The sequence below is a fragment of the Bison bison genome, unplaced genomic scaffold, assembly GCF_000754665.1.
Source record: "Bison bison bison isolate TAMUID 2011002044 unplaced genomic scaffold, Bison_UMD1.0 scf7180017864304, whole genome shotgun sequence".
NCBI lineage: Eukaryota > Metazoa > Chordata > Mammalia > Artiodactyla > Bovidae > Bison > Bison bison.
In genome coordinates this window covers 5407133-5417791 of record NW_011494876.1, presented here as the reverse complement: position 1 = coordinate 5417791, position 10659 = coordinate 5407133, and positions in this window count along the sequence as shown.

The window sequence follows — 10659 nt, the reverse complement described above, 5'->3', positions numbered from 1 at the left end:
ACTGCATCAGCTCAGGGGCCCCTCCTCTTCTCTACCCCCCCCACCCCCACCCCTAGCTCTTTTCCTCAAGTAAACACTCTCTACGAATGAATCCATCACTTAGGTTTAAACTATCAAAGAAGTAAGTAAGTAAGTGTATCTACCTGCCTATCAGCGATAAAGCCACATTCCTTATTTAGAGTCTGCCATGGTCTCTCCCCTAACAAATCGGTGAAGGCAGAAGGACTTTTTTCTTAGTTTGGGAGTGTGAAAAAGACATTCTAAATACAATACCAGAAATAGAAAGGCTTGCCTTCTAGTCCTACCGGTAGTGGGACCTATTTATATACTGATGAGAGGAAACGTGTAAAATAAAGATTATATAAATTGGTTTTGCAAATAATCCAATCAACTGCTTGGAAAGAATCATGATCTATGGAAGATGTTCTAAATAATAACTTTTGTAGTGCTAATGTAGCAACAACCGAGGAAACTGGGAGAAGAGTTACTTCATAAATGTGGATTATTGATTAACAAACCGCCATGTGACATGTAGTGCAATTTTTCTCAATTTGGGTTTCACAGGCATCCCAAGAGTTCATAGACTTTACGTTGCAGTTCACGTGTTACACAAGTATTTTATATTTTCACCTAAATTATGATCTAAATTGCTGTGACGTTTCCTAAATGAAAGACAGTTTAATAAAATTAGATTCCAGTTTATTCATGGTGTTTCTGTAGGCAGCATCCCAAGATGTCCACTTCTATTTTCTAAACAGAGTCCATACAACACTCAAGCATGGGAACCACTGTGTAGTGGCTTAAACAATTGCTTCTCAAACTGCAGTCCCTGGATCATCAGCATTGGCATATCTAGGGGATGATTAGATATGTAGAACTCAAGGCTCCCTCCTGCATCCATGAATCAGAATCTGTACTGGGTTCCAACCCAGACAGTGCAGGGGTTAGATCCCAGCTCCAGCACTTAAAAAAATTTTATTTAACCTTTTTCGGCCTGAGGCTGTAACTGAAGATAATAATGTAAAATCCTATTTCATAGGTTTGCTATGGGGACTAAATGAAAGAATGAACACGAAAGTGTCACTCATACAGTATAACCCAATGCTCTCAATAAATACTAGCTATTGTATTTTCATCAAAACAGTAAGAAAGAATAGAAAAACACTTTATCAGAAAAGTGACTTTCTATTTCAGCCAATAAAAGACGCATCTCCAACAATGCTTATGGCTGACATTGCCTTCAGTGTTCAAAGAAGAAATGCTCAGATTTCCTACTAATTTGTTAATGGATGATAGGCTCAATATTGATTTGCTTAATGGCAACGTGAAACCTAATAGCTTATCAAATTCTTTGTGTAGTGAAAGTAGATTTCCAGAAACAACATTTAAGCTCTGCTTCATAGAATGCTCTTGTTTGATGGAGAAATGAGGAGAGTAAATTGGAAGCTCTCTTACTGGCAAGCTCACATTCACATGAGAACTCAGTCCATACAATTCGTATTTATATCTTTGCCTCAAAATCCCTACAATATTGACTCATTTTAAAACATGACGTCAAGTCAGATTCAGTGTGACTGAAATTAAGCCACACAGACAGCCTCATCATGTCGTTATGGCAACTTCTCACATAACTTGTCCTTGTAGTCATCGAACAATTGCTAATTTCCTTGCTTTGTGAGGAAGCCTGTCTTGCTTTCTCAGAAGGCTCATCCTGGTAACAAAGGAAATTGTGTATGATGGTGATAGAAATGGTCACAATAGTAACTTTTGTAAGAATAGTATTTCACTATTAGTCACACTTTGCATTTAAATTTGTTTTCTTCAGCATGCCATTTGTGTTGGCGTTGGCTTCCAAAAGCTCAGCTGACTTCAGCAGTAAAGGGCTTGGTTGGAACTTTGCTTCCTTTTCTAAAACTCAGGGTGATTTAAAAAAACATGAAAAAAAAAATTAAAAAAACGTGAAAATATCTCTAACTAAAAAAAGATTTTAGACCAGTCTGTGATTAGAAGCTGCGCATCTTCAAAGCTGACATAGAAGCTTTCTCTTCTTTGTATCCTTCAGTCTAACCACCATGTTTGCTGGATAAACAGTGGAGAATCAGTGAAAATCTAGGTGCATGGGCTTTCCAAGTGGTGCAGTGGCAAAGAATCTGCCTGCCAATGCAAGAAATTCTAGGTGTATTTTGACATTATTTCCATCTTTTTCAGAGTGCATAAGAATTATTTTAATATTTTACTTTTGCAGGGTTCCAGGGGAATAATTCACTAAACAAATTGGAAATGCTGACTGTAAAGGTGAAGATGTTTAAAACAAACATCTTTACTCATCAAACACTAAAAAGTCTAAGGGTTTGTTCTGGATTAAAAGGAAACCAAAGAGACAAGATAACTAAATATAATGTGGGATCTTCAGTTAAATCCTGGATTGGAAAAAAAAAGGTGGGGGTCGGGGTTATGACCCAGAAAGGATATGACTGAGACAACTGGACAAATCTGCATATGTGCAAAATACTAGATGGTCTTAAATTAAGGTTAAATGTCCCAAATATATAGTCATGGCACATTGTCCATTATGGAGGCAAATTTCCTTGTTCTCAGAATATGACTGTTAAAGGATTTGTTACAATGTCTGCAGCCAATTCTCAAATGGTTGAGAAAAATTATGTATATATACATATATACCTTACACTTACACTGCACACATTTACACAAAGATGTATTACAGAAAAACAAAGAAAGGAAACGTGGCAAGGTGTTAACAACTGATGAATCTAGGTGAATAGTATAAAGTTGCTTCTTGTACTACACTTACAGATTTTCTCTTAGAAACAAAAGGTAAGGGTGGGAAGTCCTTGATGGTGAAAAGCTTCAAATCTGTAGGGAAAGAAATGACAGGAAAAAAAAAAAAAGACCTAACAGTAGAATATGATGATCTGAAAGTATAAGAAATCATACAAAAGATTTGTGGAGACCAAAAGCATCCACATAAGATGGGTCTCCATAGAGACTACATTAGATCCTAAATATATAAATAGATTTTAATCCACAGATAAAAACACCTTAAAAATAACAGAACTAAAGTGACATAATCTAAGACTTCTTATGGAAGCACCAGAAATAGTCATATAGTCATTAAAGTCAAGAGAGAGGAATAGATATCTTGGACTTGTTTTCTTAGATAAGGAGTGCATAGACAGAGGACTGGCAAAGCCTTCAACCACTCATGTCAAGTGACTGATATCAATTGCATAACCTCTTGCAAAAATGCCTAGTCCCACGCAATCACTAAACTTATGAGCTCATAAGCTTTCTAAACAGAAGATCCAATAAACCAATATCATTTCTCAAATTCATCTTAATAATGGATGTAAATCTGACAAATGCTTCTATTCATGTCTGTTCTTGTAAATTGTTTTCAGATTTTAAAAAAAATGATCAGTCTGTTTCTTCTTTCAGTTACATTTTCCAAAAATCATTAATATGCAATATAATAGACTGGTAAAAGGTATGGACTCTGAAGCCAGGCTACCAGACGTTGAAATTTACTAGCTATCAGATCTTTTAACCTGAATCTTCACATCCTCATTTGTAAAATGGGAAAGAGAAATACTTGGAATCTCACAGACTTCCTGTGCTAATTTAAAGTGATGCTTTGGGGACTTCTCTGGTGGCCCACTGGTTAAGAATCCACCTGCTAATACAGGAGACATGGGTTCAACCTGGTCCAGGAAGGTTCTGCATGCCGTGGTGCCACAACTACTGAGCCTGCACTCTAGAGCCTGCAAGCCACAACTACCAAAGCCCACGTGGTGAGGACTATAGGCTTTAGGAAGTGTGCTAGCATCAGCTAGCATCTATAACATTTCAATGTATCTACACTCACATATTTTCTAAAGCAAAAGACAGGAATATTTAAGGGTTACATAGGGACCCTGGTGGTCCAGTGGTAAAGAATCTGCCTTCCAGTGCAGGGAATTTGAGTTTGATTCCTGGTCAGGGAAGTAAAATCCCACATTCCTTGGGGCAACTAAGCCTGCGCACCACAGCTAGGGAAGCTTACAAGATGCAACAAAGAACCTGCACATTGCAATGAAGACCTAACAGGAAAAAAAATAATAATAATAATGCTACACATAGCAGAATACCTTGCCTGTAGTAAAAAAGACTAATAAGAATACTAATAGCCAAGGCTATGGTTTTTCCTGTGGTCATGTATGGATGTGAGAGCTGGACTTTGAAGAAAGCTGAGCGCCAAAGAATTGATGCTTTTGAACTGTGGTGTTGGAGAAGACTCTTGAGAGTCCCTTGGACTGCAAGGAGATCCAACCAGTCCACTCTAAAGAAGATCAGCCCTGGGTGTTCACTTGAAGGACTGATGTTGAAGCTGAAACTCCAATAGTTTGGCCACCTGATGCGATGGGCTGACTCATTGGAAAAGACTCTGATGCTGGGAGGGATTGGGGGAAGGAGAAAAAGGGGACAACAGAGGATGAGATGGCTGGATGGTATCACCGACTTGATGGACGTGAGTCTGAGTGAACTCCAGGAGTTGGTGATGGACAGGGAGGGCTGGCATGCTGCAATTCATGGGGTCGCAAAGAGTTGGACACGACTGAGCGACTAAACTGAACTGAACTGAATTCATAATTATCTACCTGGCTGCCATATAGAGTGGGAGAAACTACATAGGCTTTGGAGTTTTAGAAACCTGAGTTTAAATTTCTAATTGCTTCTCTTTAGCTATGTATTCTCTAGCAACTACTTAAGATCTTTCTGGTTCCATCTCCTTATCTGGAAAATAGGAATAATATCACCTTCCCTATACTGAGATAACAAACTGTATATACAGTGCCTGTCCCACTGCAGGCAGTCAGGAAATAGAAACCATGATCATTCTCATTATACCAGCCTACTGAGCAGAAAAGCTTATCCAGTAACAAGCATACCAGATTTTAATAATAATAATATATCAGATAGTCTCAGATATAGTCCATAGTGACTGCAAGTGTTTATTAAAGATTTTAGTAACTGACTTTGTAAACACTGTAATTGTTTTGTTTTGCTTGGGCCAATTTTTTGAGTGCACTCATCACAAGGGTATAGCTTGATCAACTTTTACAGAATATATACATACACATCCATATACCCAACACCCAGGATCTTCATCCTATAGAACACATTCAGGATCTTCAGGATCTTTCCAGTCATTACTCATCCCCAGGCGTGACCACTAGTCTGACTTCTGTCTCCACAGTTCAGTTTAGCCTATTCTTGAAACACATAAATGTAATGGTACAATGTGTGTACTTTTTTTGGTAGTAAACAGTATGTACCCTTTTGAAAACACATTCAAATTCCCAGCATGTTTCTAATGAGGTATATTCCTGGGCTTTTCCCCTTTGTATTATTATTTTTTTACTTGTAATTGGAAAGCCTTTGTCTTGGTTTCATATTCACTTGCTGTTTGCTTTCAGATCAATTTTCTGGACATGCTTTGAAATTAATGGAATGCATCCAACCATCTTTCAGGAACTAAATGATAACTACTTGTGTCATTCTATTGAAAGGAACAACATGGGTGTGGGCATTCAAGTACATCCTCTAGAAAAAGAACACACAAGTGGCTGGTGGGTGCTATTATATAACCAACAGGCATATTCTGTTATACAAGGTTTAAAGAATAAATGTTTCCTTTAGGGGAAAGAAAAGCAAAAATCCAGTTGTGTAGAGTTTGGGGAAAAGAATACACAATATGAAGAAGATATAACTCCAGGAGACGGCTGAAAGGAGATGACTTACAGATGCAAAAGAAGCAAGAAATTATGGCAAAGCCTTCTAAATATAAAATAGGATGTTATGCCCAAGAAAAACATAAAAGGCTACTTTTGCGAAACCAGGGTTGAGAACATATTATGAAAGATGCAAAGAATAGTGAATATGGAACTACTCTCTTGTCTCTGCCGTTAACACAAAGAATGAAGGAAGTAGGAGCTCGGCAAGATAAATATTAATGAGTCTCTGGGAGTATCAAGAAACGGAATTAATAAGAAGCAGGTAAAAGAATACTTATACAATTTAAATATTTATAAATCAGCAGAGCTGGATGAGATTCATTTGAACACATTCAACAAACTGGCTAAGGCAGGACATACCTCCAGGACTAGTGTTTGTCGTGGAGACTTATGTACTGGGGAAATTTAAGCAGGCTGATTTAGTGTTGAAGATAAAGCAGCCAACAGCAGATCCGGGAAAAGGCGGGCTAGTTAACGTATCCAAACTACCAGTCAAAACCTTAAATGAAACCATAAATCAGTCCATGAGCACCTTGAGGAAAATAACATAGTAAGTAATAGCCAGAGAGGTTCATAAAAAATAAAGCCTGTCAAAGCAACTTAATCCAGTTTTGGATATGCTAAGAAATTTGAGGAAGGTAATGGATGTTACGTTTAGGGAGGCCCTGCAGGTACCACCAGACCATTCATTTTGGACCCATCTTGTTGATGCCATTGCTGTTGTTCTCACACTTCTCAGCAGTGAAAGGCAGTTTTACTTGCACATTTAATATGTGGGGATAGGACCGTCATTTATTCCCTGTGACACCCCAGCATGGAATTTAGTTATTGGGTAAATGCAGTCTGCACCTAGAAGTACAAAGTAAATGCTACCTAAATGAGAATGAGAGGTAGAGATAATACTGGGACAAACTGGACTGACATCTTTTGGAAGAATTGTGTGTGGTTGGGGGGGTGGCTGCGGTGTGTGGTGTGTGTCTGCAATTATCAGCATAACTGATAATTGAGGCAAAACCAAATGTTTTTCTTTGAATTCTCATATCATTATAAAAAATATAAAAGAATGTGGAGAAAAGGCTCTGTTAAAAAATGTGCAGATCTGATCATCTCAGCAGGTCCTGCTGAAACCAAACATTGACTTCCCATTTCTCTTAGACCAAAATGCTTAGCCTGCCCAAAAGGTCTGCCTAGCTGGCCTGTACTTACCTCTCAGCCTTCCTCATTCCCCACTACTCCCCATCCTCCTCCTCCTCCTCCTGGGCTAGCCAGTTTCCCTGGCCGTCTTTCAGTTCTTCCAAGGCAACATGTTATTCTTGCCTCTGGGCCTTTGCACAGGCTATCCCTTCTTTCATTTACTTATTAATTCTTCAGCTTTCTACCCAAATCTCACTTGGTGGAGTGGGAAACCTTTTTAACCTCTCAGACCATATGGTTCCCATTGTATTTTGCTCTGATAAAATTATATATCCTTCCCAGAAGTGGTGTTTTTGGAATGTTAATTTAATACTCATTTTAAATAATTAATATAGTCCTTCCCCACTAGACTATAAGCCCCGCAAGAGGAGGGACTGACTAGGAGTTTTTTTCAAGATTGTATCCCCAAGACCTAGTACAGTATCAAGCACAGTATCTGTGATCTGATAAAAGAAAAAAAAACTAGAAATATATACACAGAGGAGTTCCCTTCATAAAGAGTTAACTGGAAAGAACATCTCTCCATCCTGAATATTATAATATTTTCCAGTCTTCTTTTCAAGTAGAATAATGGGGAAAAGTCTTTAATGAGGGTCTTGTTGACAGAGGTGTAAAAACACGAAGCAGCGAAAACTCAAATTGTTGAATTCTACATTTGCACATTACATTTACCTCTGATGTGTTCCAAAATTTCATTTCATGGTGATAATGAATCTGTGGGAAATTAGCATTCTATCGCTCTTCACATAAGAGTGTTAGTGAAGGTTTTCCAAGCCCCGTATCGTGCAGGAAACGAAATGCTTTTCGGGTAACTAACTTTGTAACACATCCTTACTGCTTCAACAGTGTTCATCTTTACACCTTGGAGGGATGGAAACCTAGAATTAGAGAGAACCATCAAGTTGGAGACAACACTTTGTTCTAAAATCAATCACCGATGGGGAATGTTCTCTTTTTTAAAATAACGCTTGGATTTGAGATTTTTAAAAAATATGAATTTGTAAGTTCATAAGTAACCAAATGGCTTTATGTGAGGTTTCGATATAGTCAAGGTCACACAGAAATTAGTGATACAGAGGAGACTAGAATTCAGCCTTCTAGATTCAGTCTATTGTTCTTTCACTAGTTCCTTCCTTCATTCAGCAGATGAGACCTGAAGGGCTCCCATGAGTCTGGTGCTGTGCTAAGCACTGTGGAAACAGAGATGAAGGACCTTTCCTTGTAGAATTCAGTACTCTATGGGAGAAAGCAGGCAAGAAGGAATGATTTCAGTACAGCTGTGATCAATGCTGCTTGTAACTACATCGGCTGGAGCCCCAGGCTGAATGCTCTCAGTGCTTCTCTGACTTCAGCTGTGACTGTGGTGGACAGCTCCAAGCCTGCTGGTGGCTTCCTGAGCAGGAGCTCGCTTAGCAGAGAGGGCTGTGACCGCCCTGAGGGGCAGCCCTCAAACAGAGGATGCTGCAAGTTGGTGGATATATGTCCCATCCTTCAGAAGGAAAAATCTGAGGGGCATTCTACGCAGTGCTTCAGAGTCCCCTGGAGACTGAGCCTCAGAGTCCACAGCAATAACCAGCTCAATAATGTGCCTTTTCTGGCTTTTTGTCCATCTGTGGCTCACTCTCTCCACTCCTCCACTCCTGCTTCCCAAGATCACCTTCCAAACAAGCTCCCTGCACCCAAGCCTTTGTTTCAGGCTCTGCTTTTAGAGGAGTGGATACCACCACATAGTAACAGTGAATGATCATGTGAACAAATTAGTGAATGCAGAGGAGACACCAGGGCCAAGGTTGCAAACTGCAGCATCTTTTGTTGGTTGTCCACAAGGTCACTGTCTACAGTGCATTGGTTTGTGTGTGTGTGTGTGTGTGTGTGTGTGTGTAAACCTCCTTGAAGATCATGTTGTTAAGTGTTGGGTGTGCATCCAGGTCAGAGGTGAATTGCTCTCCTAAAGAAATAGATACATATGTGTGGGAGGAAGAAGATTCAGGAGCAGAGAAGGCTGGGCTGGTGCACCAGTGGCCTAGATAGGAAATGGATGGAGATGGAAACAGTGAGCAGAGGAGAGGGTGTAAAAGATCTGGGTACTGAGGATTGCTTTTGGTAGGAGTGTTGTGGTGTGGTATAAAATCCCCTGACCTTTCCCCAGGCATAGACACTGGATGTCTGTGGACACTGACACTGGATTAGACTAGATACTGTGTGCCTCCCAAGCTGCTGGGACCATGCACACAGGACATGGTTGCAGAGTCACTTCTGTGACTCCACTCTGAGCTTGTGGGAATTACTGTTGCTTACAAGAATCCATACCAAACAAAGGGCACTGAATGAGAAATCAGAGGACAAAGGTGGAATAAAATGTCTGGTGAGGGCTAGCATTCCTTAGGCTTTTCTGTGAAAACTAGGATTTAGCCTCAGGGAAGTACTCCCAATCAACTGAAACTGGATCTGGTCATTCCCCTACGATGCTTTCTGTCATATTGAGATGCTATCTGCATCGGAGACCCAGCACCCAGCATGGTACCTGGCACACAGTGGTACTCAATGTATATGTTTATGAAACACAACTGGAAGAAAAGGAATAAGGGAAAGAATCAGTAGTTAAACAATTAATACATCATCAATCAAAAGATTTAACACTGGTGGAAACTCAGGATCAATGCACAGAACCCAGGAAATCAAATCTTCTGAGGACAAAGGCAATAACATAATTAAGGATCTCCTTGAACCCTGCAGTTGGAGATGGCTGTGGGGACTGAGGAGTCGGTGGAGGAAACACTGTTCCCGTGAAGAAGGTAGAAAAGGTGATTTTTTTTTTTTCATTCAGAAAACATCAGTGGATAAGATGATGCTCTCTTATTGGTAATGAGACATGGGCTTCTTTCCAGAGAGTGACAGAGATCCTTCCAGCAAATCTTGTCTTTGATGTGAGCTCTGCCGAGAAAATACCTTCCGCTGAGCAAGGATGGGAGAGAAATTTGAAGAAGGTGTTTTATGTTCTCCTTGTGTCTTTGATGTACACAAAGGATTTAGTCCTGGAAGATGAAGACTTTATCCATTTTCTTCTTGCTAAGGAGAGCTTTGTTCCACGTTTCCCTGTTGGGTATGATCCTGGTGAGCAGGTGACAGATAATTTTAGGATTTTCTCATTATCTAAGGAACCGTTACACAAGTCCCCACAGGCAACAGGTTGCACAGAAAAGCAAAAGTCATTGTAACACAAAAATATTTACTAACAAATATTAGTAATATTTAATAAATTAGTAATTTATTACAAATATTACTACTCTGGCTAAAATATGCCCTGTCAATTACAAATATCCATGTTACACTATAAATTCAAAGCAAATCAACTATGAAGACAATCTCAAACTCTTTTAAGGGATACAGTTTCATAAAGTCAATCAAGTGATCTGGGAGAAGCACTCCAAGTACAGGCAAAGCTTTTGGCAAACGACAAATCAGCCTACTTAAACTAGTTACCATCTGGCGGGGCGGGAGGGCGGGGGAGAAAAATAAAGGGGATAACACAATAGCACTTCAAAAAGAAAATAATTGAATAGCAGAAAACGATATCCTTGGGGAAACTGACAAACACAAATATGTACCCCAGATGATCTCCATGATGAACTTTTTGCAAAACTTAAACATGAAGTGAAAAATTGAACTGTTA